General features: G+C 34.0%; 1 long non-coding RNA gene and 1 pseudogene across 1 annotated transcript; one reads left to right on the plus strand and one right to left on the minus strand.

The window, feature by feature from the left end:
- Nucleotides 1-216: 216 nt before the first annotated feature.
- Nucleotides 217-24,281, minus strand: LOC116131886 (annotated as a pseudogene).
- On the plus strand, nucleotides 7,809-8,347 carry LOC116131856. The gene is made up of 3 exons (XR_004128315.1): nucleotides 7,809-7,897; nucleotides 7,988-8,068; nucleotides 8,155-8,347. It is a non-coding gene; the product is annotated as an uncharacterized LOC116131856 (long non-coding RNA).
- Nucleotides 24,282-24,668: the final 387 nt, after the last annotated feature.

Below are 24,668 nucleotides of genomic sequence, written 5' to 3' on the forward strand. Positions count from 1 at the left end.
GATATGAAATTATTCAAATATTCCTCAACCAACAACAATTATCACATTCATAATGGCCAAAGTCTAAAACAAAGAGAAAGAGGGTATTCAAATATAAAAATATATAAAATTGGGTTGCCAATCATCATTAGGCTCTCAACCAACATCATACAAGCCAACAAAAAAGACATGAAATATTAAGTAGTGTTGTATTTAGGAAGTCCTGGAAGGTAGACACTATGGCCCTGGAATCACTGAAATGAGTACAAAGTATGGTAGCGCTGAGAATGTGTTGGAACAGCAAATGAGATGACACTGTAGTGCCCGTTTAGTCTTTCTCGTTCAATACCTGGATCAATTAATTCATGAGGAGAGAGATTTTTACAACCCTACTAGCATTAGTGTGATATATGAAATTTAAAAAATGGGAGCATCTTATGCGAAGAAATACCTTCATGTCCTCCACAAAAGAAGGGAATCCACCCATGGTCATGAACGTTAAAATGATCGAAGCTACAAACATGAGTACGTGAACCCCTCGCCTGAAAGAACCACATACTCAATAAAAGTTTGCAAAATAGTAATTAATTACACTGATAAATTAAAATATATATAATCTGCTTCTCTTACTTGAATTGAACTATCACTTGTGCCTAGATTTTTAAACACAGTAGCAAGACCTATAGCCAATGCCACATACACAGCTAGGCGTAACCAATAGTAGCCTAGATCACGATACATGTCCACAAAAGATCTTCTTGTGAGTACGTTGCACTGGTTAGGAAGCTAGCATGCCTTCTCTTGTCCTCCAAGTCAATCGCTAATATTTTTAAATAAATATACAACCTGTGAAATTAATATTCTTGATTTCTGCTCATGTACCTGATTACATATTTGGGCAACCTGGCATCGAACTTGCTCATAAATACCAGATGGTTTAAAGACTTTATAAGAATATGATCAATTGCTTCTTCTGTGGGTAATATTCCATCATCAAACCTCTTCATATCCTGTGATAGTGAAACTATATTAGAAACCGAGGCTCACAAACAAAAGTAACTTCATTCAAATCTAACCCATTGCTAATATAATCAAGACCTGTAAAATATCGGTATTAGTATGAAACTTTTATATTAAACGTCCGAATTAGTAATTTTACTGACGTAATAATAGAGTGACAAGAAAAATACCTTACCTTTTGGAAATCCTGGTTAATGGTTTAAAAAATGGTCAGATGGATTTTGGAGCGTTGGGCAAGGGAAACCATTTAAAGCAAAAAACTACATCGAAATTGAAAGTGAGAACAATTAGGTAGCTCAATGAAGTTGAAGAGAAAGAACATCCCATTAAGCTCTTAATAAAACCTCATTTGCCATTGAAGCAAGACCAAAATAAAAAAATTGGTTGCAGAATATAGTTTTTCTTGTAGTGTGTATTTCTTCAGGGATTTGTTCCTCTTTAGGGGCTTCTCTCTTTTCAAGGACTATTAACTCTTCTATAGTTTAGAAGATGTGGAATTGTCTATTATCCTAGTATTGTCAATATTGATATGTATTTGACTCTTTCTTTTTCGTTTCTTAGGAACAATATCTTTGGCTTCAATAGGTCTACCACACCTTTGGCATGCAACAGATGGATTGATCGCTACCTGAATGAATAGTTCATTAGTAACATCAATTCTTGCTGGTGTATTAATAGTAGGAATGTATAATATTGTTACTTTCGCTGCATCTGTAAATGCATCAGACATTTGATTGGCAATATTTTGCAAATGTATTATTCTTTGTACTTTGATTTCAAATTGGGATGTGCAAGGATCTAAATGGAAAATAGAATTTACTTTCCAAGAAAGTGTAGCCTTTACTTCAAAAGGCTTTACCTTTTTCCCTAAAGATAGAAATATTGTCTCATCAAAATAGTCGTCCATAAAACGTGCGATAAACAGATCACCTGTTAGCGGCTCAATATATCTGATGATGGATGGTGAGTTATAGTCGACATATATTTTGAAACAATGTTGGGGTCCAACATTGATGCGCTGAGGGGGTGCAATTGGAACTTCCAAATTTTTTTAAATGGGATATATTAGGCTTATGTTCAAATAAATTTTGCATTTGGGATACTGATGATATGCAATGGGTCTTACATGAATTAACGACATATCATATAAAACAGCATGAGCCTAGGCAGAAGTCGGTAATTGCTTACGTAATAATAAAATTCTTACAATTAAGTGGATATGCTTTGTAAATGATTTTGCCAAACCATTGTGGGCATGTACATGTGGTACTAGGTGCTCAATATCAATTCCCATTGATGTGCCAACAAAAGTCTTTGAGGTAAACTCACTGGCATTGTCCAAACAAATTGCTTTAATTGGGTAATATGGAAAGAGTACCTGTAATATGATGATTTGTGCCAACAATCAAGCAGAGGCAACATTACAGGGTGATATAAACAAACATGTGACCATCATGTCGATGTGTCAATTAATACCATAAAGTAGAATGGTCCACTTTGCGGATGAATAGGTCCACATATGTCCCCCTGAGTTTTTTGTAAAAATGATGGAAATTCTAGACCAACTTTAGAGAGGGATGGCTTAATTACCAATTTACCTTGTGAGCAAACAATAAAAGTACTCTCATTAGGCAACATAATCTTTTGGTTCTTTAACGGATGCCAAAGTTTAAAAAGTTTAGGATCAGTGAACTTTTGGTCATAACTATATAGGTTTCAATATTCTTTATGAATGTGTAATATAACCCAGATGAAAAAGCAGGAAGCCTTTGTAGTATATGCTTCTAGCATGAAACATTGGAAGTGATGCATTAAAATTTTGTATCATTTTCATTTAAAGTTTCAATATGGTATCCATTGATTCGTATATCATTGAAACTAAGAAATTTTTTTCTGGATTTGATAGAATATAAAGGATCATAGATACTTAACTTAGTTCTAATTGCTAAAAAGAGTGTTGCTCTTCCAAAGCCCTCAATTATGTTTATAGACCCTGATATAGTACATATTTACTTTAGCATTAATTAATATCAAATATGAGAAATAGTTTTTATCCCGATGGATGGTGTGCGTCGTTGCACTATCTACCAAACAAATGTCTCTACCATTCTTTTTTAGAGCGCACAATTCAATCTATGATTTCATATCCTTTTCATTAAAGAATATTTACATTAGAAATGAAGAAGGAAGAACACATGATAAGAATATGCATTACAATATATTATAAAAAGTAATATTAATGCTTAGTAATAAAATGATATAATCATACTTCCTTTCAGTTTCATAGGGGCTTGAAAGTACATTTTTTCAAAATATATTTTATGTCACGCCTATGAAATGTCTTTTCATAGTTCAGGACCTTGGTTTCTTTTGGTTTATAAATATCCCACTTCTAGTGAGTGTCTTAACGAAGATTATATGACTATTAACATTCGCTTCAAGGAATGGTGAAGGAATCACTTTCAGGTGATTCATAATCAATTTCTAAATATTTTGTAAGTTGGTTCTTATTACACCACTACTATAAGGAAGGTTTGATATATATACTACTACAATAGGAGCGTATCTTGAGTTTTAGGGAATACATCTCCTTTCAATGATCATTCTATTCTATTATAAGATGAACGAGTCCTATATCCTGAGAAATTTAGGGCCCCTTTGGTACAACATTTTGACCTTATCTTATTCCACAATCCTATTCAATCCTATCCAAATACATATTTGTTTCAATATTCAAAATTCTCTTCAAAATACAATATTATTTTATTCAACTCAAAATATTTAGATTATTTTTAACCCCTTAGGTTTGTTAATTTAATTAAACACCCCAATAATAAAAGTTTATAAATTGACAAAAACACCCTCATCCACCCACATTTGCCAGATTTCGACCACCATTACCAAAGGTGGCTAGAATCTATCATAATGGTGCACTTATAGCTGAATATGGCTGGTAGTGCATTGATCTGGCTATTGATGATGGCCATATCTTGTTCGTCAAATGATGACCAAGATGTGACCATCATCAACGACCAAATCTGGTGGCGGAAAAAGCCAGATCGACACACTACCGGCTATATCTGTCTGTAGTGTGCCAATAAGGCAGATTTCGGCTACCTTCGGTGGTGGTGGCCGAAATCTGGCAAATGTGGGTGGATGAGGGTGTTTTTATCAATTTATAAACTTTTATTGTTAGGGGTGTTTAGTTAAATTAACAAACCCTGGGGGTTAAAATTAATCTAAATATTTTCAGAAAATGCCATTAAAAAATGTACAAAAAACTTCTCAATACTACTCAACTCAACTTTTTCCAAAAGACTATTATAAAAACTCCCAAATACAAAATTCATTTTAGGTTTTAGAAATAAATTTAGGATTTTGATTTATCCTACAAGGATAAGTAATTTTCTTTCCTGATTCTCATCTTTTGGATGCATGTATAAGATGCATTCTGGCATCCAAAAAACAATTAATATATTATATTATAAAAGAACAATTAATTGCATAAAAGTAAAGAATAATAAAATGACAATAATAGCAATAAATTGGGTATAATAAAAGAAAGCATGCAATAATTAGAGTCAGAACTCAGTTTCTGATCTCAGAATCTTGAAACTTAGAACTCCAAATTCTAAATTTTGAGTTCTTAGACTTCAGACCTTTAAGAACATAACTTCGGTATTTAGAACTTTAGGTTTTTAGTCCCTATATCAAAATCGCGCAACTTAGGACTTCAAGTCTGACGTTTGAAACTTCAGATTCTAATATCAAAATTTTAATTCAAAACTTTAAGTTCATGACTGAAGACTGATTCTTAGAACTCTGGTTTTCATTATCATTTATTACAACTTTAGGTTGCCATAATTTGGTGTCTCCATAATATAATAAACCTCGAAAAAATAAATATGTAATGTAATTAAATCATTAATAGCATGATGTAACAACATTAGCAATACGTGTAAATAAAGTCAATTGGTTAATTCAGGAACGATTATAACAAATTTATTGTTAGGAACTAACCATGTTTTTTATATAAAAGATCCATTTTATGGCAACCATAGAGTTAATCATAACAATTGTTGCATCATATATGTATAATAAATGAATGAATAAAACCATTACACTTACTAAGCTTTTCGTGCTGATAACATGTGCACTAAAATAAACTAACAGAGACTAAAAAGTAAAAAAGCAAAAAAAGAGGATAAAATGAGAGTTTTTATAACTTTTCATTCAATTGAGTTGTGTATAAATGAAAGAACTAGGCTCATTTATAGTCTTTCCTAAATCCTAAACTAACAGAGACTAAAAAGTAAAAGAGCAAAATAAAGAGGACTAAAATGAGAAGTTTTTATTAACTTTTCATTCAATTGAGTTGTGTATAAAATGGAAGAAATAGGCTCAATTTATAGTCTTCCCTTACCTACCCACCTTCAATTATCCAATAACAAATCATAAAGTTATATGTTTTCAAATTGGGTTGTATAAACAATGTATTATGTAGACTTGTATGGGCCAGGCGTCTCAAATGACTTACATAAGCCATGATTAACTTGGTAGAAGTCTACCACTTAAAACAATTATAAATTTATATAATTAATAACGTGGGCTGCGTCATCATTCAAAAACCAAAAGCTAGTGGACGATCTTGATGATCGCATGCAATTCAACATCCATTACACGTGTCAACATCATAGTGGTTATTGATGTACAGAAATCGAACTCTTATGTCTTCTTGAGATTAAAGTTAGTTTATATAATTATAATATGCGTGTCTCTCTTACTCTCACTGATCATTCTCTTCCTCAATTTTATTAATCAAACTCTACTTAATATTATTCTGAAATGAGGTTCAGACTCAGATCATCTGAGCAACCCCACACCCAGCCATGGGGAAGGAGGATTGCAAAATCTTATCTTTCTTATAATTTAACCATGCCCATCTCATGTTTGTTGGTTATACAATATCTTGATTGTTTAATGTTGCAGAAAGTTGTGATAATGGTGTTGAAGGTTGACCTTCAGAGTGAGAAGTGCTACAGGAAAGTGAAGAAAGCTGTGTAAATTCCCTCGTGATGTCTTTAATTTGTTCGTCAATTCTCTTTGTTAATGAATTTGAAGCAGGTGTTTATGTAGAGGGAATGTTTGAACAAGATCAAAAATACAAGATGAGGTGTATGACGAGAAGCAGAACACAGTAAGGATCAAAGTGGTGTATTGTAATCCTGAGAAGATCAAGCAAAAGACTTGCTGCAAAGGTGGTGATTCCATCAAGAGTATTGAAATTTTATCCACCCAAGCCTAAATAACCTCCAAAGACGAAAGAACCTGAAAAACCAAAAGAACCAGAAGGCCTACACAGAAACCAATCGATCCACTACCGGCACCACCCATACCCGAGCGACCAGCTGCACCCCGACCACGCCCAGCACCACTACACCAGCACCAGCGAAAGCAGAGCCGCCAAAACAAGACAAGCCTTTGGTTAGTTTTGTTGACCCACTGCCAAAACCAGCACCAGGCTTCCCACCACCGGCTTATCCGACCCCCGTTGGAATGTGTTGCAGGGAATGGTACGAGGGGCTGGGAGGGGGGCCATGTTACCAACTAGGTTGCTTGGACCGCCAAGATGTATTGCGGATATTACTGGAGGCCGTGTATTGTAGCTAGGGTGGCGGTGGTGATGTACAGAGTTAATAGATGTGATTACTTTTGCGAAGAGAGTCCTAAGAAGTTGTAGAATCATGTAAAAGTAATGGTGGTGCATGCATGAGAAGCTGGTGGTTTCACTATAGTTACGTTGTTTGGTGGCATCTGGGTAGTTTTGTTTGGTTTTTGTAAAGAGAGTGTTGTCGGTTAGGTAGTAATGTCATATTCATATCTTTTGATAACATCCACATACCAAATTATTGTATACACAGTATATATATTATCTAAAAGTAATACTTAATGATGATTGCCTCCACTTTCTAAATATTATATATTGTGGTAAGATTTCCATATCAATTATAATGGTCCTCACGAATTTACTGGTGATTTAAAAACATTGCAATGACTCGGTGAATAAAGAGGATGCGGGGATGAGGCAGAGAAAAGTGAAGTCGATTGAATGATACCTTTTTACATTTATATACAATTTCTTGACGACAATTCCAATCAGTTGACGCCATTAATAAAGTAACATTACCACTACAGCAGCCTCACTCAAAGTTAATTTTTTGCAGGTCCATCAACCATGTGCACTAACAGTTTTCCGATTAGTGAAGTCGCTATCCTTCATTTGAATAATCTTAATTAATCTTAAGTAAGTGTTGATTGAAGCATCGATCAGATCTTAATGCTTCAATTTTGCCAAATTTTGTTAGTTAAATGATCTTAAATATAGTACCACACAGTCTTTATGTAATTATAAAATTGAATTCATTCCGAATAAGGCATGGGAAGATCGATAGCCACTAACTTATTATTATAAGATGGATTAAGGAGGTAATGGGTTAATTAACATAAATAGACGAACTAACTAATCCCCTTATAGTTAAATAATATTTAAGTGAATTAGAGAAGATGAAATGCATGATCCTGATTGATGTGTGGAATATTCGAAGGTATATATATAAGAGCACGATGTGATAATGTGCATAATTAAAAGTCTAAAGTAAGATTAATTAACCTTTAATCCTTCAATAAATCTGAAGTCATTTGGAGGTCATAGCTACCTCAGTTGGAGAACGTCACGACAGTGGGCTTTAATTTTGTAATTAACTCCTCTTATATGCAGTTTGGCTTAATTAATTTTTACATAAGAGAAGTTGTTCAAGTCTATATATAAATAATAACCAGCCTTGATCCTTTATGCTTTGAGGCTCAGATCTTATCAACACTCTCAAAGATGGCGGAGGTTTGCAAACTAATCTCACCTTCCTTAACTCTCCTCTCTTGCCATTTAATTTTTTCTTTTATTATTAATTTTTCTGATTAATAATCGCAGGCTAAGCAATGGTGATCAAAGTTGACCTAAGTTGCAGCAAATGCTACAAGAAAGTCAAGAAAATACTTTGTGAAATCCCCCGTGAGTCTCTCGTTCTGTGTGTTTATATATGTGCATGAATATGTAAGCTATTGTTTTGATTAATTCTCTTGAACTTTGATATATAGAAATACAAGATCAAGTTTACGATGAGAAGCAAAACACAGTTACTATAAAAGTGGCGTGTTGCTGCAGCCCTGAAAAAATCATGCAAAAGATCCGCTGCAAGGGCGGTAGGCAATCATAAGTATAGAAATCAAACCGCCTAAGAAGAAGAATAGAGAAAAAAGAGGAGATAAACCAAACCATCTGATGAGAGAAGAAGACGGAGATAAACCAAATCCATCTGATGGAGAGAAAAAGACGGAGATAAACAAAAACCACCTGATGAGCAACCAGTGATCCCAATCCTAAAGTTATTATTAAACTACCAACACATCCGCCACCCAAGATACCGGTACTGGGCTATCCGCAGGGCTACGCCTACCCGGTCCCATTTGGGGTGTGTTGCAGGCAGTGCTCCGAGGGTCGGGAGGGGGGCCATGTGAACAGCTGCTTATGGGATACCTCCATGTTATGGTGGTTCTTATGGAAGGCCAGTTTGTGATAGTTTGGGTTGCCGTTGTGATTGTGGTTGCAACGGGGTTATATTGCAGGAATCGTTGTGGTTATTACTATTATTGTGAAGAACCTTGCTCGATTATGTAACACATTATGCTTCATCGATGGTTATGGTCATCGATCAATCAATCTTCTAGTTTGATTATTATTCTTGATGGTTGTTAATTATGTGAAATTATAGATAAGCTTTTCTGGGTGTGGAATGTGTCTTTCTTTCTTTGTAGAGAGGTTTCATTAATTTTCGTAGAAGGAATGTTACTATATAGTAAATTTTTTTATTGGCTTTTGCGTTGGAAATATTGTAATCTTATATAGTAAAAGGTACCACTTTTTATTAGCTTTTGCGCGGAATACTGAACACTAATATAATAAAAGGTGGAAATAATAATACCACAGCGATAGTGTACCAAATTTATATACCAAATGACGTGATAAAATCATGATCGTTGATTAATTTTAACTTAATATTAATTAACGGTCAAGATTTTGTCACGTCATTTGGTGACTAAATTGGTACACTACCATGTGGCTGTACATTACTCTAAAAAGGTAGACCTGGCAAATGGATGGGTCGGACAGCTACGAGTCTAACAGGTGCTTGATCCACGAGTCAAAAATTTGAACTGTAAGAGAATAGTCCACGCGTACCGATCATGTGAAAAAAAGGTGAACCCACTGCACCCATTACTCAAAACTAAAATTTCATATTGGACTAGGGCTTCATCACGTAATATTACATTTACATCACTCTTTTACAATTTTCATTACATCATGATGTGACATATGTATAACCACACAAATTTTAATTATTGAATTTTATATTAATAGAATTTATTGGACTTGGGCTTATACCACACCATATGTAATGAAATAGTATAGAAGATAGTGTAAAATTAGTATACTTTCCATCAGATCTTGGGTAATGTAGAGTGGATTGGCTTGGGCTTCATGAGATTTGGACTAGCCAGAAAACAATGTTAACTAATGTCTGAAAACCGGGTCGGGCCTTGACCCGATCAAAGATCCAATTTCGAGTTAATCGATCCAATCGTTCTCACCAGTCTGTCGAACCGAACATCATCATAAAGAAAATTAATTTATTAAATATATAGAATCAGCTCTGTTTCCACAACTCTTTTCGTGTCTTCTTCTTTCTCCTTTCTCCACCCCTCCCTCTTCTCTCCATTAATATTCTTCTTTCCCAGCACTATTAAATTTTAAATCTCCAACCGTCTTTTATCAGTTTATAAATAAATAAAAGAAGCATCTTCTCCCTTCTCCTCCTTTTCTCCACCACTCCTCTCTCTCATTAATTATTCTTTCATTACATATCTCCAACGCTTTTCATTAAATATCCAAGCTTCTCTTAAATTGGCTGAAACCTGTTCCAGAAACAAATCTATCATGGGAACTTGAGGCACCTCTTGATCCACCAGATGCAATGAGCCACATTGCTCGGATGAAAACCGCAAGAAAACTACGGGACAATGGAAACCCCCTGTTCGTCTTCGAAGAGCTGAATTTGAAGAAACTCGGGCAATGAAAGAATTGAAGGGTTTTCTTGGGGGGTTTTGGATGAAAAAATTCGGACTTTGGAGCGCAGATTTGATGAGAGTTGGCCAAATGTGGGGGTTGGCTATGGTGGAAAGAAATGGGATATGGGAAGTGAAAGGAAAGGGAAGTGAGGAAGAGATGAAAATAGAATCCATGGGAGAAGGAAGCTAGGGGAGGTGCGTGGTAAAAAGGTCAGGGGGAAGTGGGGGTCATTTACAGACTTGGTGAAATTTCAGGGGAGGACTGAAATGGAGAAGTTATGAGAATTAGAGAGGTTTAGGATGAAGATGGAAGATTGAATTTTCTAGGTGATCGGCTTTTTCACCGGTCCGATTGGATTGGTGGTTGCTAGTTGCTACATATACTGGTCCAATCCATACCAATCGAGGTCAAAGGGTATTTACGGGTTAAACATGCTCGGACTAGACAAGAGGCCCATCCATGGTCGAACCAATCAACTGACCGGTCCGTCAGTTTTCAAAACATTTATGTTAACCCTTTCAAACTTTTGTCTTATCTATTAATCTTTAATTTTTACAGAGATAAATTGTCTATTACTGTGTGCTTGAAGAATTAGCTACACATCTCGCCTGATTATTGATTATTTTGTGTGATAGATGGAAATAGGAAAAACATAACATAACAAATGAAATCAGAACTAGAATTAAATGTGAATCTTGCGTCATAAGTGTGTTAAAACAAAAACAAATCAAATTAAGAAAAAACAGAAACATGTTCTAGTGACAAACTAATATCCTTTCTTCAAAATAGAATGACATAATAAAATTCATCATCAATTTCACCAACCCAGTGAACAATACAAATTCATCATCATTTCACCAATCTACAAGCAAATATGAAATATCAATACAATAACCCAAAAATCTATACCTCAACACTTTAACAACATACCAAACAAACTCATAATGGATTACTTCAAGAATAGCCACATTGTTCAAGTGAATTCATTTCACAACAATGGTGTTAGTGGACTCCCTTGATTCTATAATCTCTGATTGGGTTAATGCATGCACTACAAGAAAAACCCTGAATTTTTATAGTTATTAAGTGTCAAGAAGGGGTTCCTTATTTTTTAACTGTCAAGGAATGGTCTTGACAATTTTCAAACTGTCAAGAATCTCTTGGCAGTTCCTAAACTATCAGAATATAGTTTAATTTTAATCAAATTTGACAGTTTTCGAACTATAAAGGATTTGGTTTTATTTTTTGAATTTTAACCAAATGAATTTATTTCTTTATAATTAGTTTATTTCCTGATTATTACCAATTAAATATGGAATAGTGATATGAATATTATATATCCTCAACCAAAAACAATTATCACAATTCATAATGGCCAAAGTCTAAAGCAAAGAGAAACGAGGGTATTCAAATATAAAAAATATATAAAATTGGGTTGCAACAATCATCATTAGGCTCTAACCAACATCATACAAGCAAACAATAAAGACATGAAATATTAAGTAGTGTGTGTATCCTTTAGAAAGTCCTGGAAGGTAGTACACTATGGCTCCTGGAATCACTGAAATGAGTACAAGTATGGTAGCGCTGAGAATGTGTTGCCAACAGCAAATGAGATGACACTGTAGTGCCGTTTAGTCTTTCTCGTTCAATACCTGGATCAATTAATCATGAGGAGAGAGATTTTACAACACTACTAGCATTAGTGTGATAATGAAATTTAAAAAATGGAACATCTTATGCGAAAGAAATACTTCATGTCCTCCACAAAAGAAGGGAATCCACCAATGGTCATGAACGTTAAAAATGATCGAAGCTACAAACATGAGTACGTGAACCCCTCGCCTGAAAGAACCACATACTCAATAAAGTTTGCAAAACATAGTAATTAATTAACACTGATAAATTAAAATATATTAATCTGCTTCTCTTACTTGAATTGAACTATCACTTGTGCTAGATTTTTAAACAGTAGCAAGACCTATAGCCAAGCCACATACACAGCTAGGCGTAACCAATAGTAGCCTAGATCACGATACATGTCCACAAAGATCTTCTTGTGAGTAGTTGACTGAGTTAGGAAGCTAGCATGCCTTCTCTTTTCCTCCAATGTCCACAATCCTAATAATGTCCATGTCAATCGCTAATATTTTCTAAATAAATATACAACCTGTGAAATTAATATTCTTGATTTCTCGCTCATGTACCTGATTACATATTTGGGCAACCTGGCATCGAACTTGCTCATAACTACCAGATGGTTATAAGACTTTATAAGAATATGATCAATTTGTCTTCTGTGGGTAATATTCCATCATCTAAACCTTCTTCAATATCCTGTTGATAGTGAAACTATTAGAAACCGAGGCTCACAAACAAAAGTAACTTCATTTCAAATCAACCCATTGCTAAATATAATCAAGACCTGTAAAATTATCGGTATTAGTATGAAACTTTATATTAAACGATCCGAATATTAGTAATTTTACTGACGTAATAATAGAGTGACAAGAAAAAATACTCACTTTTGGAAATCCTGGTTAATGGTTTTCAAAAATGGTCAGATGGATTTTGGAGCGTTGGGCAAGGGAAACCATTTAAAGCAAAAACTACATCGAAATGAAAGTGAGAACAATTAGTTTGGAGGTTGGGCAAGGGAAACCATTTAAAGCAAAAAACTACATCGAAATTGAAAGTGAGAACAATTAGTTAGCTCAATGAAAGTTGAAGAGAAAGAAACATCCAATTAAGCTCTTAATAATAACCATTGCCATTGAAGCAAGACCAAAATACACTGTTCTAGCCGAAGGCAGAAGGCAAAGATTATGGAAAAGCTGAAACACTTCAGTTCTAGGCTAGTATATAGAAGCTATAATGGTTCTTCCAACTCCATCTCTTGATCAAGTTCGCAATCCTACTCATAACATAATATGAACCTGCACTGTCGAGTCGATGGTTGGTTCATCCAGAAAAAGAAGCTTGGGACGAGGTAAAATCTCAATGCAAATGCTAATCCTCTTTTGGCCACCACTGAGTCCTTTAGCACCCCACTCTCCGATCCTTGTGTTAATGGCATCTTGCAGTGCCATTTATTGTCATTTCTGCTGTTTCTTTCTTCTCCGAAATTGGCATGTGTCCGGCAATTGAGCTGTGCTCAGGTATACGGCTCTCTTACTATTAGAGTTGTCATCAAAGTATCGTCTTGTGTCAATAAGCCTAATACATAATTCAGGAAAAATAAAAAAGAACTTGAACGTAAATGACGAAAATATATCTCTATATAGAATGGTATACACTAAGAAAATTCGATTCATTTCTGGAAAAATAATTTCGATAATTTAAATTTCAAAAAATTCTTGAGAAATACAAATAATGCGTTATATTTGGAATGAGAATTTATGGCAGGTGAGGGTATCAAAAGGAAATTTAGTAAAAAAAAATGATTTATATATGTCGGATACCATTAGTTTGACGATTTAATGTTACAAATTTCGCTATATACATTAATAATATAGCAACATTCAAGTAAAATTAAATCTTTTTGTAAGTTATATATAAATAAAACAGTCTTGAATTATGCTTTGAGGTTCAATTCTTATCAACACTCTCAAAGATGGCGGAGGCTTGCAATAATCTCACCTTCCTCAACAATTTTCTTACTTAATTATTTAATTTTCTGATGTAATCACAGGCTACACGGGCCATCTCAAAAACATTTGTAACCTTAGACAATAGTTACTTTGTGGGCCTTTTAAAATATAAGCAAATCTTAAAAAAATTATTTCAAATTTATTTTTTTTGCTTTGGAGATGCAAAATCACTAGGAGAGAAGGACGACGATTGGCAGACTAACGGGGTTAGGTTGGTGGGGGTTTTGGAGAGCAGATGTTGAGAAGCATGGGTGGTGAAATGGGTGATTTCCAATGCAGGATTGGTGAAAAGACTTGAGAAGCCATGGCCAAAATGTATCGGTGGCCAGCGATTGGCGAAGTGAACGAATGAGGTATGATAGGAGTTTTGGTGAGAGGGCTGAAAGAAGGAAGATGGTGGGGTCGAGGAAGGCCAATGACGCCGGCACATGCTGAAAAGGCTAGAATGGCTATCGTGTGTGGTGGAGCTAGTTGCGAGATTCGTAAAAAATCAGTCAAATCAAGGGCTATCAAGGCTGGGAAAACACTTTGGGAATTGATAAAGTGAAATTCCGATGGATTTTGTGAGAAAATCGACCCGATTCCACTCCAAACAGCGGGTGGAGGAAGAGGGGTGGAAATAATTTATATGATTGTTGAATTTTGGGATTGAATGGGGGTGAGTAATTTGAGACATGCAAGATACATTTCAGCCTTTCATTGTTAATAGAAATTCAATGTGTTAATTTAGTGGGTAAATTGGAATAAATAAAACTAGAGGTATAAACTTACTATTTCGTCAAACTTGGGTGAGAATAACGTAAAAAGTTTATAATAAATTGGGTCCTTTTTTTTTTTTTTTTTTGGGACCCTTAAGCCAGTCTAGTTAAAAAATTATACACTATTTTATTTTGTAATATATTAAAAATTATGAAATTTGAATCTTTTTTACCTTATTTTTGGGAGCCCTAAGCAGTGCCTCACCTGGCCTTGGGCCGCCCTGAGGCTACGATAATGGTGGTCAAAGTTGACCAGAAATGCAGCAAAGCTACAAGAAAGTCAAGAAAATACTGTGTAAAGTCCCACGTGAGTCTCTCCGTGTGTGTATTTGTGCATGTATGTAGGCCGTGTTTGCTTAATTATTTATTCATAAAACCGATTATTTGAATAGGATTTGGCTTATATTCTCGTAACATCCTGAAAAAACGATTGACATATTTGACCCTTAAGAATTTTTTCAGCTTCTGCTCCACTTTTTTTTTTTTTTTTCATTTTCTTATCTTCTTCACTGCATCACGTATTTGACCGTTTGACTTTTTGCAGTTTTTTTTTTTCTCTCTCATTTTTCCATTTCATCTTTTTCACTGCATCATACTTTACCACGGTTACAAATTTCTTCTTCTCCACCCACTTCTTATCCACCTGCAAAACCTTTCTCATTTCTCATTGCTATGTATTTGACGTTGACTTTTTGCAGCTTTTTTGTCTCTCTCTCTTTTTTTTTTTTTTTTTTCATTATCTCATCTTCTTCACGCATCAGTGCTTCACCACATTTGCAAACTTCTTCTTCTTCCACCCAACTTCTTCTCCACCTGCAATTACCAAACAAAAATATCCAACTTCTTCCACTCGCAATACACAAACAAAGCACATCCAACTTCTTCTCTACCTGACCACCAAACAAATCACCGTAAACCACCCACAGCAGCAGATCTATCCCACACTATATATTCACCGTCAACCACCCACCATTAGATCTGTCCCACACTAAAAGCCACCATGAACACACACCATCAAGATCTGTCCCACACTAATATCCAACGTGAACCACCAAGATAAGTTATATATATAATAATACATTATTTTAACAAAATTAAATAAAATATTATATTAATAAATCATTTATAAAAAAATAATTAATCAAATATTCAACACAAATACAAGATTAAAATATTCTACCAAACACTATTCTGTAAATCCTATCTCGTAATCTAACTTTATTCAACTATTTTAATACTATTTCTAATATTTTATCTAAATAATAAATCAAAACACCCTAAGCTATTGGATTTGATTAATTCTCTGAACTTTGATATAGAAATAAAAGATCAAGTTACGACGAGAAGTGGGTGTTGGTACATAAGCCATGTATTAAATTGGTTGAAGCCTACAATAATATAGATTTACATGATAATAATGTGGGCTGCTTCAATCATTCAAAGCAAAAAGCTACAATCTGATGATAGCATTAACGCCGTAACACGTTTCAAAATCGTATGGTTATTGATGTACGGAAATCAAACTCGTACGCCTCTTAAGATTAAAGATAAGTTATATAATTTTATAATGCCGAACGACTTATGAAATCTAAGGTTTGTTGAAACGACAAGTGGTACTTAAAAGGTTTTGAAATAATAAATAGGTACCTTCCGTCATGTTCTGTTAGTAATTTTGTTAGATAATAGTGAAAAGAAAAATGCCCTTGAAAGTTTAATTTTTAGTTTTTATAAATTAAAAATTTCTAAAAAATCCCCTAGATTTGCTAATTTGACTACACACAAATAAAAGTTTTATAAAATAACAAAAACACTTGCCAGCAGTGCCAGATTCCGGCCACCACCGCCGAACTGGCCGGAAAATTGCGTTACGACACAGACCATCGGATCGTGTCATAGCGCGTAGATCTTCATTTCCGGCAAGATCCTGGGGATCTTGCGGAAAAGGCCAGATCGGTGTGTTACGACATAGATCCGACGGGTCTGTGTCGTAACACAATTTTCCGGCCAGATTCCGGGTGTGTGCCGGAATCTGGCACTGTGGTGGCGGGGGTGTATTTGTTATTTTAAAAATTTTTATTATTGGGGTATTAGTCAAATTAGCAAACATAGGGGGTTTTTTAGAGATTTTTAAAAAACTAAAAATAAACTTTTAAGGGCTTTTAGTCTTTCACTATTATCTAAAGAAAAACACTAACAGAACATGACGGAAGGGTACCCTTTGGTTTCAAAACCTTTTGGGTACCAACTTGTCGTTTCGACAAACATTAGGTATGTATAAGTCGTTCTCCCTTTTATAATATGTGTGTCTCTCTCTCCACTCTCACTGGTCATTCTCTTCCTCGTTACGTTAACTATCGAACTCAACTCAAAATATTCTGAGAACGAGGTTCAGACTCAATAATGATGATTGCCTCCACTTTCTAAAATTTTTTCCCCTCTGGTATTACTTTAGTGATTGTAGTAAATTAACGAGATATATAGCAGTAACCTTTATAGTAATACTTTATATAAGAATAATTTGTATGTAATCATAAAAAAGGTTCGATCTCAATTTAAATTAGTTAAAATGATAAAAATTTCACATTATAATAAATTTAGTTTTCAAGTCCGAAGGAATTGTCTCTATATAATAATTAATTTATATATTATAAAAAAATATATCTTAGTTACATAAATGTTTAAAATGAAATAACATATTATCTAAGTTATTTGAGATAATGATTTTTTATGTTTTGAGAGTATTATCATTCTTTTATCTTGCGAGTATGAATAAGTTGTCAATATAGGCACTCTTGTGAATTCAAAATATTTCTAACTGCATGTTTGGAGCTTCTAGCACAAAAATTTTGGTATTCCTAACTATATTCATCTCAGGATTGTTTCCTTCCTCTTCTTGTTTAATCCAGTAATAATTTCTTTCACTTAGCATACATATCTTGTTGCTTATTTGAATAATTAAAAAGATATAATAACCATTTGATTGTATAATGAAGTTTTCGTATTGATCACTCAATTTTGTGATGACTCTTTGATATTCATTTTCATACTATCCTAATACTATTAAAACAATGAATTGAAATTAATACTACTAAAACATGAATTATAAAATAAGAAATCAAAACAATAATTTTTTAATCTTGTAACTATACCTCTATTAAGTTATAACCTCCTCATATTTATAAATTTGTTAGTCCAACATTATGACTATAGAAAGGTTTTAATATATATTATACTTTTTATATATTTATAGGTAATAAAGGTTATATAGATTTGTCTTTCCTAATTAAATTTACGATAACAATCATATTGTTATTAGAGAAAACTATTTTTAAAAGTAAATACAATTATCGAAAAACTGAACAGACACAACTTGTTCTCATCATGTGGAAAGGAAGATAAGGATTTGATTATTTTGGTCTGGTTGGTTCATGAAATTACAGAAAGTGAGTGTGATTGCTATCAGGATTGAATTGATTGGTAAAGGCACAATAATTTCCATACAAGCTATAAATGTTACAGCAATTGTGGTGTGGAATTGGATGGATATCTCATTGTTGCTTTAAGGAATACAAACTAAAATTACCAATTTTTAATAAATATGCTTTGTATTATTTAGACAGTGGGAGGCTAGCGATATTATACATTGTTGGTAAGATTTCCATCAATTATAATGGTCCTCCCCATGATACATGAAATTACTAGTGATTTAATAAGCATATGCTATGACTAGGACAAAAAGAGGCTGTTAACCACCCTTGGGGTAGCCGAGGGGTTGAGTAGTGACTTTTGGGGTATTATCCAAGAGATTTTGAGTTCGATTCATTTAATTGTTGATAGAGGGGGCCACTTGAGTTTTACCCGACCGTTAACATTTGCCCCGAGGGAACCAGCCCTTAATCTTAGAGTTTTGAGAGTTAATTGAGATGCCTACAAACTGGGCGGCGCCCTAAAAAAAAAAAGGCGATGGGGATGAGGCCAGAAAGAAGGGAAGTCGGTTGAAAGGTTCTTTTTTTACATTTTATATACAATTTCTTGACGACATCCAATAAGTTGACGCCAATAATAAAGTTAACATTACCACTGGAAGTTACATATTTGCACAAGTTTTCTGATTAGTGAAGGCGCTATCCTTCATTTGAAAATCTTCATTAATCTTAAATTTGGGTTGATCAGGTCATCAATTACATCTTTATGCGTCAATTTTGCCAAATTTTGTTAATTAAATAATCTTAAATATATGTTACCACCCAATCATTAGTAATTATAAAATTGATTCATCCGAATAAGGCATGGGAAGACCGATAGCCACAACTATTACTATAAGATGGATTAAGGATGTAATAGTTAAAATAATATTTAAGTGATTGATGTGGGGATAATCAAAGTATAAGAGCACGCTTGTGATATATACATATAATAACATATTTGATATGTGCATAATTAAAAGTCTAAAGTAAGATTAATTACCCTTTAATCCTTCAATAATTTTTGAAGTCATTTTCGAGGTAAATAAGCCTACGTCAGTTGGAGAACGTCACCTGACTCTGGGCTTTAATTTTGTAATTAATCATAACAGAAGTTATTCAAGTGTATATATAAATGATAAACAGTTTGATCCTAAGCTTTGAGGTTCAGATCTTATCAACACTCTCAAAGATGGCGGAGGTTTGCAAACTAACTCACCTTCCTTAACTCTCCTCTCTGACATTAATTTCTTCTTAAGCATTTAAATTTTCTGATTATAATCGCAGGGCACGAAAATGGTGATCAAAGTTGACCAAATTGCAGCAAATGCTACAAAAGTTAAGAAAATACTTTGTAAACCCCGTGAGGCTCTCCGTCTTGTGTGTGTTTATATTTGGCATGAATATGTAAGCTATTGGTTTGATTAATTCTCTTGAACTTGATATATAGAAATACAAGATCAAGTTACGATGAGAAGCAAAACACAGTTACGATAAAAGTGGTGTGTTGCGCAGCCCTGAAAAAATAATGCAAAAGATCCGCTGCAAAGGCGGTAAGTCAATCAAAAGTATAGAAATCAAACCGCCTGAGGAGAAGAAAAAAGAGAAACCGCCTGCCAACCCATGTAGTGGAAGGAAAGATAAACCAAAACATAGTGATGGAAAGAAAGAAGACGGAGATAACCAAAACCATGTGGTGGAAAGCCAAAAGACGGAGACGCACCAAGCCATGTGATGGAAAACAAAAAGACGGAGATAAACCAAAACCATGTGAGCCACCTACTGAAGTTGTTGTATTAAACTACCACAAACTCCGCCAACCAAGATACGGTACTGGGTGTCCACCAGCCTACGGTCACCCTATCCCGTGTGGGGGTGTGTTGCAGGGAGTGCTCGAGGGGCGGAAAGGGGGGCCATGTAACACCTTTCTTGTGGGAGACTCATGTTATGGGGATATTGTGGAAAGCCAGTTTGTGATAGTTGGGGTAGTGGTTGTGATTGTGGTTGCAACAGGGTTTATTATGCAGGAATCGTGGTGGTTATTACTATTATTGTGAAGAAAACCCTCCCCTTGCTGATTATGTAATCAAATAATGCTGCTCGATGATATGGTCATCGATCAATCTTCGTTTGATATTTTTCTTGATGGTTTGTTAATTATGGGAGTATTCATAGATAAGTCTTGTGGGTGTGGGCATGTGTTTCTCTTCTTTGTATAGAGGTTTCATCAATTTTCGTAGAAGGAATGTACTATATTGTAACAGTTTTTGTTGGCTTTTGCGTGGAAAATTGTAATCCATAATATTATAATGGTCTCACAATGATACATGAAATTACTAGTGATTTAATAAGCAATGGCATAGAGACTCAGACAAAAAAGAGGCTGTTAACCACCTTTGGATAGCCGAGTGGTTGAATAGTGACTTTTGGGGTATTATCTAAGAGATTTTGAGTTTGATTCACCTTAATTGCTGATAGAGATGGCCACTTGAGTTTTATCCGACCGTTAACATTAGCCCCGAGTTGACCCAGCCCTTAATCTTAGAGTTTTGAAGATTAATTGAGGTGCGCATAAGCTAGGTCGGACGCCCTAAAAAAAAATAAAAATAAAAATAAAAGGGCGATAGGGATGAGGCCAGAAAGAAGTGAAGTCGGTTGAAAGGTTTCTTTTTTACATTTTATATACAATTTCTTGACGACAATTCCAATAAGTTGACGCCAATAATAAAACAATAATGCTATGCTTACGCACGAGCTTGCTAACCACCTTACTACCTTTGTTAAAATTACATATAGTACCCGTACTATGCATTATATTTACAAATGATAGTAAGATAGTTAATAAGATCGTGAGTAAACATAGTATTACTCATAATAAAAAGTAACATTACCACTGGAAGTTACATATTTGCATAAGTTTTCTTTAATTAATCTTAAATTTGGGTTGATTGAGGTCATCAATTACATCTTTATGCGTCAATTTTGCCAAATTTTGTTAATTAAATAATCTTAAATATATGTTACCACACAATCATTATGTAATTATAAAATTGAATTCATTCCGAATAAGGCATGGGCAGACTGATAGCCACTAACTTATTACTATAAGATGGATTAAGGATGTAATAGTTAAAATAATATTTAAATATTCAACAGATTTTGTACTAGCCCCCGTGACTTTTAGTTTAGGCAGAACTGTTAATTAAATAATTACCATATTGATGACAAATTAAGTTTATCCATGTGATATATGGAATAATATAATATTCATTTATGAGGGATTGATAGGAATGAGTTCAAGCAAACTGTTTTTCTTCTTTCAGTTAAAAAAAGAAAATTAAATATTGCCTACAAGACAATTTAAACTTGGTTGAATGTTAGTTTCTTAGTGTTGTAAGTGGTGGACTTTCACCAATTTGGCATATGGCCTATGCAAGTTTACTTAAAAGACACATGGCCTATGCAAGTCCACTCGAAGACAAATGAATTATGATTTGTTATTAGATAATTAGCCTTATAAGAGGTGGATTGGTGAGAAAAGGCTATAAATTGAGCTCATTTCCTTCATTTTATTTGTAAACTCAATTATGAGAAAAAGTTAATAAAAGTTTCTCCTTTTGAGCCCTCTTCATTCTACTCTTTCCCTATTAGTTTATTTTATTACAATTACACCACTAAGAACTAAGAAGTGAGATTATAACACTTTGAGAAGTTTTGAAATTTTTCTCACCGACATTCATTTTAGTTGCATTTTAAGTCTGAAATGTAGCATATTTATATGGTTAAATAAGAATTCAATGTTAATATACTGTTACTGTTTACATTTCTACATACTACAAAATTTTCAATCCCAGTTGTTATAACAATGTGGAAATAAGAATTAGTTTTTTTTACAAATGTGAACCTCTAACTAACAATGTCTATATATTTAAATCAACTCATTAATTATTGTGCAATGTTCTGAAAACTAGACCAGGCCTTGACCCGGTCAAGGGACCAGTTCACGGTTTGACAGTAACCAAATTTTTTTAAAATTACAAATTAGTCCTTTAAATTTTAGTATATTTCAAATTTGCCTCTAAGAATTAAATTAGTCCCTAACAGTTTAATATATTCTAAGAATTTCCCAAAAATTTTAATTAGTCCCTAAGGTTTGAAATATTGCAAAAAGACTCTTAAAAAATTACGAATTATCCCCTATAAGTTTAAAATATAACAAAAACCACCTAGAATCTATATCGGACTGGAGAGGTTACCATTTTCCGGTCCGATCAACTGGTCCAATCCAATTTTCAGAACATTGTTGATATATCATTTAAAGAGTAATATCATATCATTTTGTATTCATCTTTTTGTAAGAAGGCTTTGTAAGTGTAAGTTACTTCTTTTAAAATGTAAATATGGACAAAGGGGAAGCCTGCTTGCTCAGTTACCACGTAAAAAAGGCATTTTACATGTATCGAAACAAATATTCGCTGTGTTTGTTTCATTTTTCCAAATAGTATCTTATCCACTCCAATTTAAAATATGTCTTAACTTCTTTTGTTAATTTAACAAAACACCTTCAATAATAAAAGTTTATAAATTGATAAAAACATCTTCACTCATCCACATATTTCCAGTAACTGGCCACTATCACCAAAAGATAGTCAAAATCTGCTGGAATGACACACGATTAGCCACATCCAGTCAATTGTATGATATTTTGGTGACTTTTGACCACCCTCTAACTATGGTGGCCAACTGTTAACATTTAATAGGTGGGTAAAGATGTTTTTAATAATTTTCAATGTTTTATTATAAGAGATGTTTAACTAAATTAACAAATATAAAGGATTAAAAATATAATATTTTTCATAAATTTACCAAACACACCTTAAAATTCAAACCTTATCCTCCTAATAACAACTCAATTAACTTTTTTCAAAAATACGAACCGAACACAGCTATTGATGTTAGTGTCTTTATCTCCTATAGTCACAAACTTTATGCAAATAGTTTGCTATGTTGGTTCCCACGTTCACGTTGGTTCCTGCATCGATCTTGCCGACATTTTCCCAAGCTTTCCTTGCATAGAAAAACACATTTTTTATTTTATTTTATTTTATTTTTTCTGTAGGAAGACAGCGTATGAGAAAAAGGAAGCCAATAAAAAATGGCACCTTTTACGATGTATATATTCACGTAAAAGCCAATCAAAAGGTTTATTATACTAGGATTACAATTTTCCACGCAAAAGCCAATAAAAAGTTGTACCATGTACAATATTATTAGGATTACAATATTTCCACGCAAAAGCCAACAAAAACTGTTACAATATAGTGACATTCCTTCTACGAAAATTGATGAAACCTCTATACAAAGAAGAGAAAGACACATGCCCACACACACAAAGACTTATCTATGAATATTCCACATAATTAACAAACCATCAATAAAAATAATCAAACTAGAAGATCGATCGATGACCATATGCATCGATGAAGCATAATTTGATTACATAATCGAGCAAGGGGAAGGGTAATAACCACAACGATTCCTGCAATAATAACCCATCTTGCAACCACAATCACAACCACTATCCCAACTATCACAAACTGGCTTTCCACAATCACAACCACTACCCCAACTATCACAAACTGGCTTTCCACAGTAACAACCATAACATGTAGGTCTCCCACAAGAAAGGTGTTCACATGTTCCCCCCTTACGCCCCTCGGAGCACTCCCTGCAACACACAAAGCCCACTACTAGTATCTTGGGTGGCAGAGGTTGTGGTAGTTTAATAACAACTTCAGTAGGTTGCTCACATGGTTTTGGTGGTTTGTCCGGCGGTTTGATTTTTATACTTATGATTGACTTACCGCCCTTGCAGCGGATCTTTTGCATTATTTTTTCAGGGTTGCAGCTACACACCACCTTTATCGTAACTGTGTTTTTCTTCTCATCGTAAACTTGATCTTGTATTTCTACATATCAAAGTTCAAGAGAATTAATCAAATCCAATAGCTTACATATTCATGCACAAACACACAGAGACTCACGGGGGATTTTACAGAGTATTTTCTTGACTTTCTTGTAGCATTTGCTGCAATTTAGGTCAACTTCGATCACCATTATCGTGGCCTGCGATTATTAATCAGAAAATTTAATTACTTAAGAAGAAAATTAAATGTCAAGAGAGGAGAGTTAAGGACGGTGAGATTGGTTTGCAAACCTCCGCCATCTTTGAGAGTGTTGATAAAATCTGAACCTCAAAGCTTGAGGATGAAGACTTGTTATCATTTATATATAAACTTGAATAACTTCTGTTATGAGTCAATTACAAAATTAAAGCCCAGCTATCAGGTAACGTTCTCCAACTGACGTAGGCTTATTTACCTCGAAATGACTTCAAAAATTATTGAAGGATTAAAGGGTAATAAATCTTACTTTAGACTTTTAATTATGCACATGATCAATATGTATATAATCACAAGCGTGCTCTTATACCTTTGATTATCCCACACATCAATCAAGATCATGCATTTCATCTCCTCTAATTCACTTAGGGTGCGTTTGGTTTATTATTTTGGATAGGATTTTAGGGATAGTATTGGATAATTGAATATGG

Source organism: Pistacia vera, unplaced genomic scaffold (genome assembly GCF_008641045.1).
Source record: "Pistacia vera cultivar Batoury unplaced genomic scaffold, PisVer_v2 Contig246, whole genome shotgun sequence".
Classification (NCBI taxonomy): Eukaryota; Viridiplantae; Streptophyta; class Magnoliopsida; order Sapindales; family Anacardiaceae; genus Pistacia; species Pistacia vera.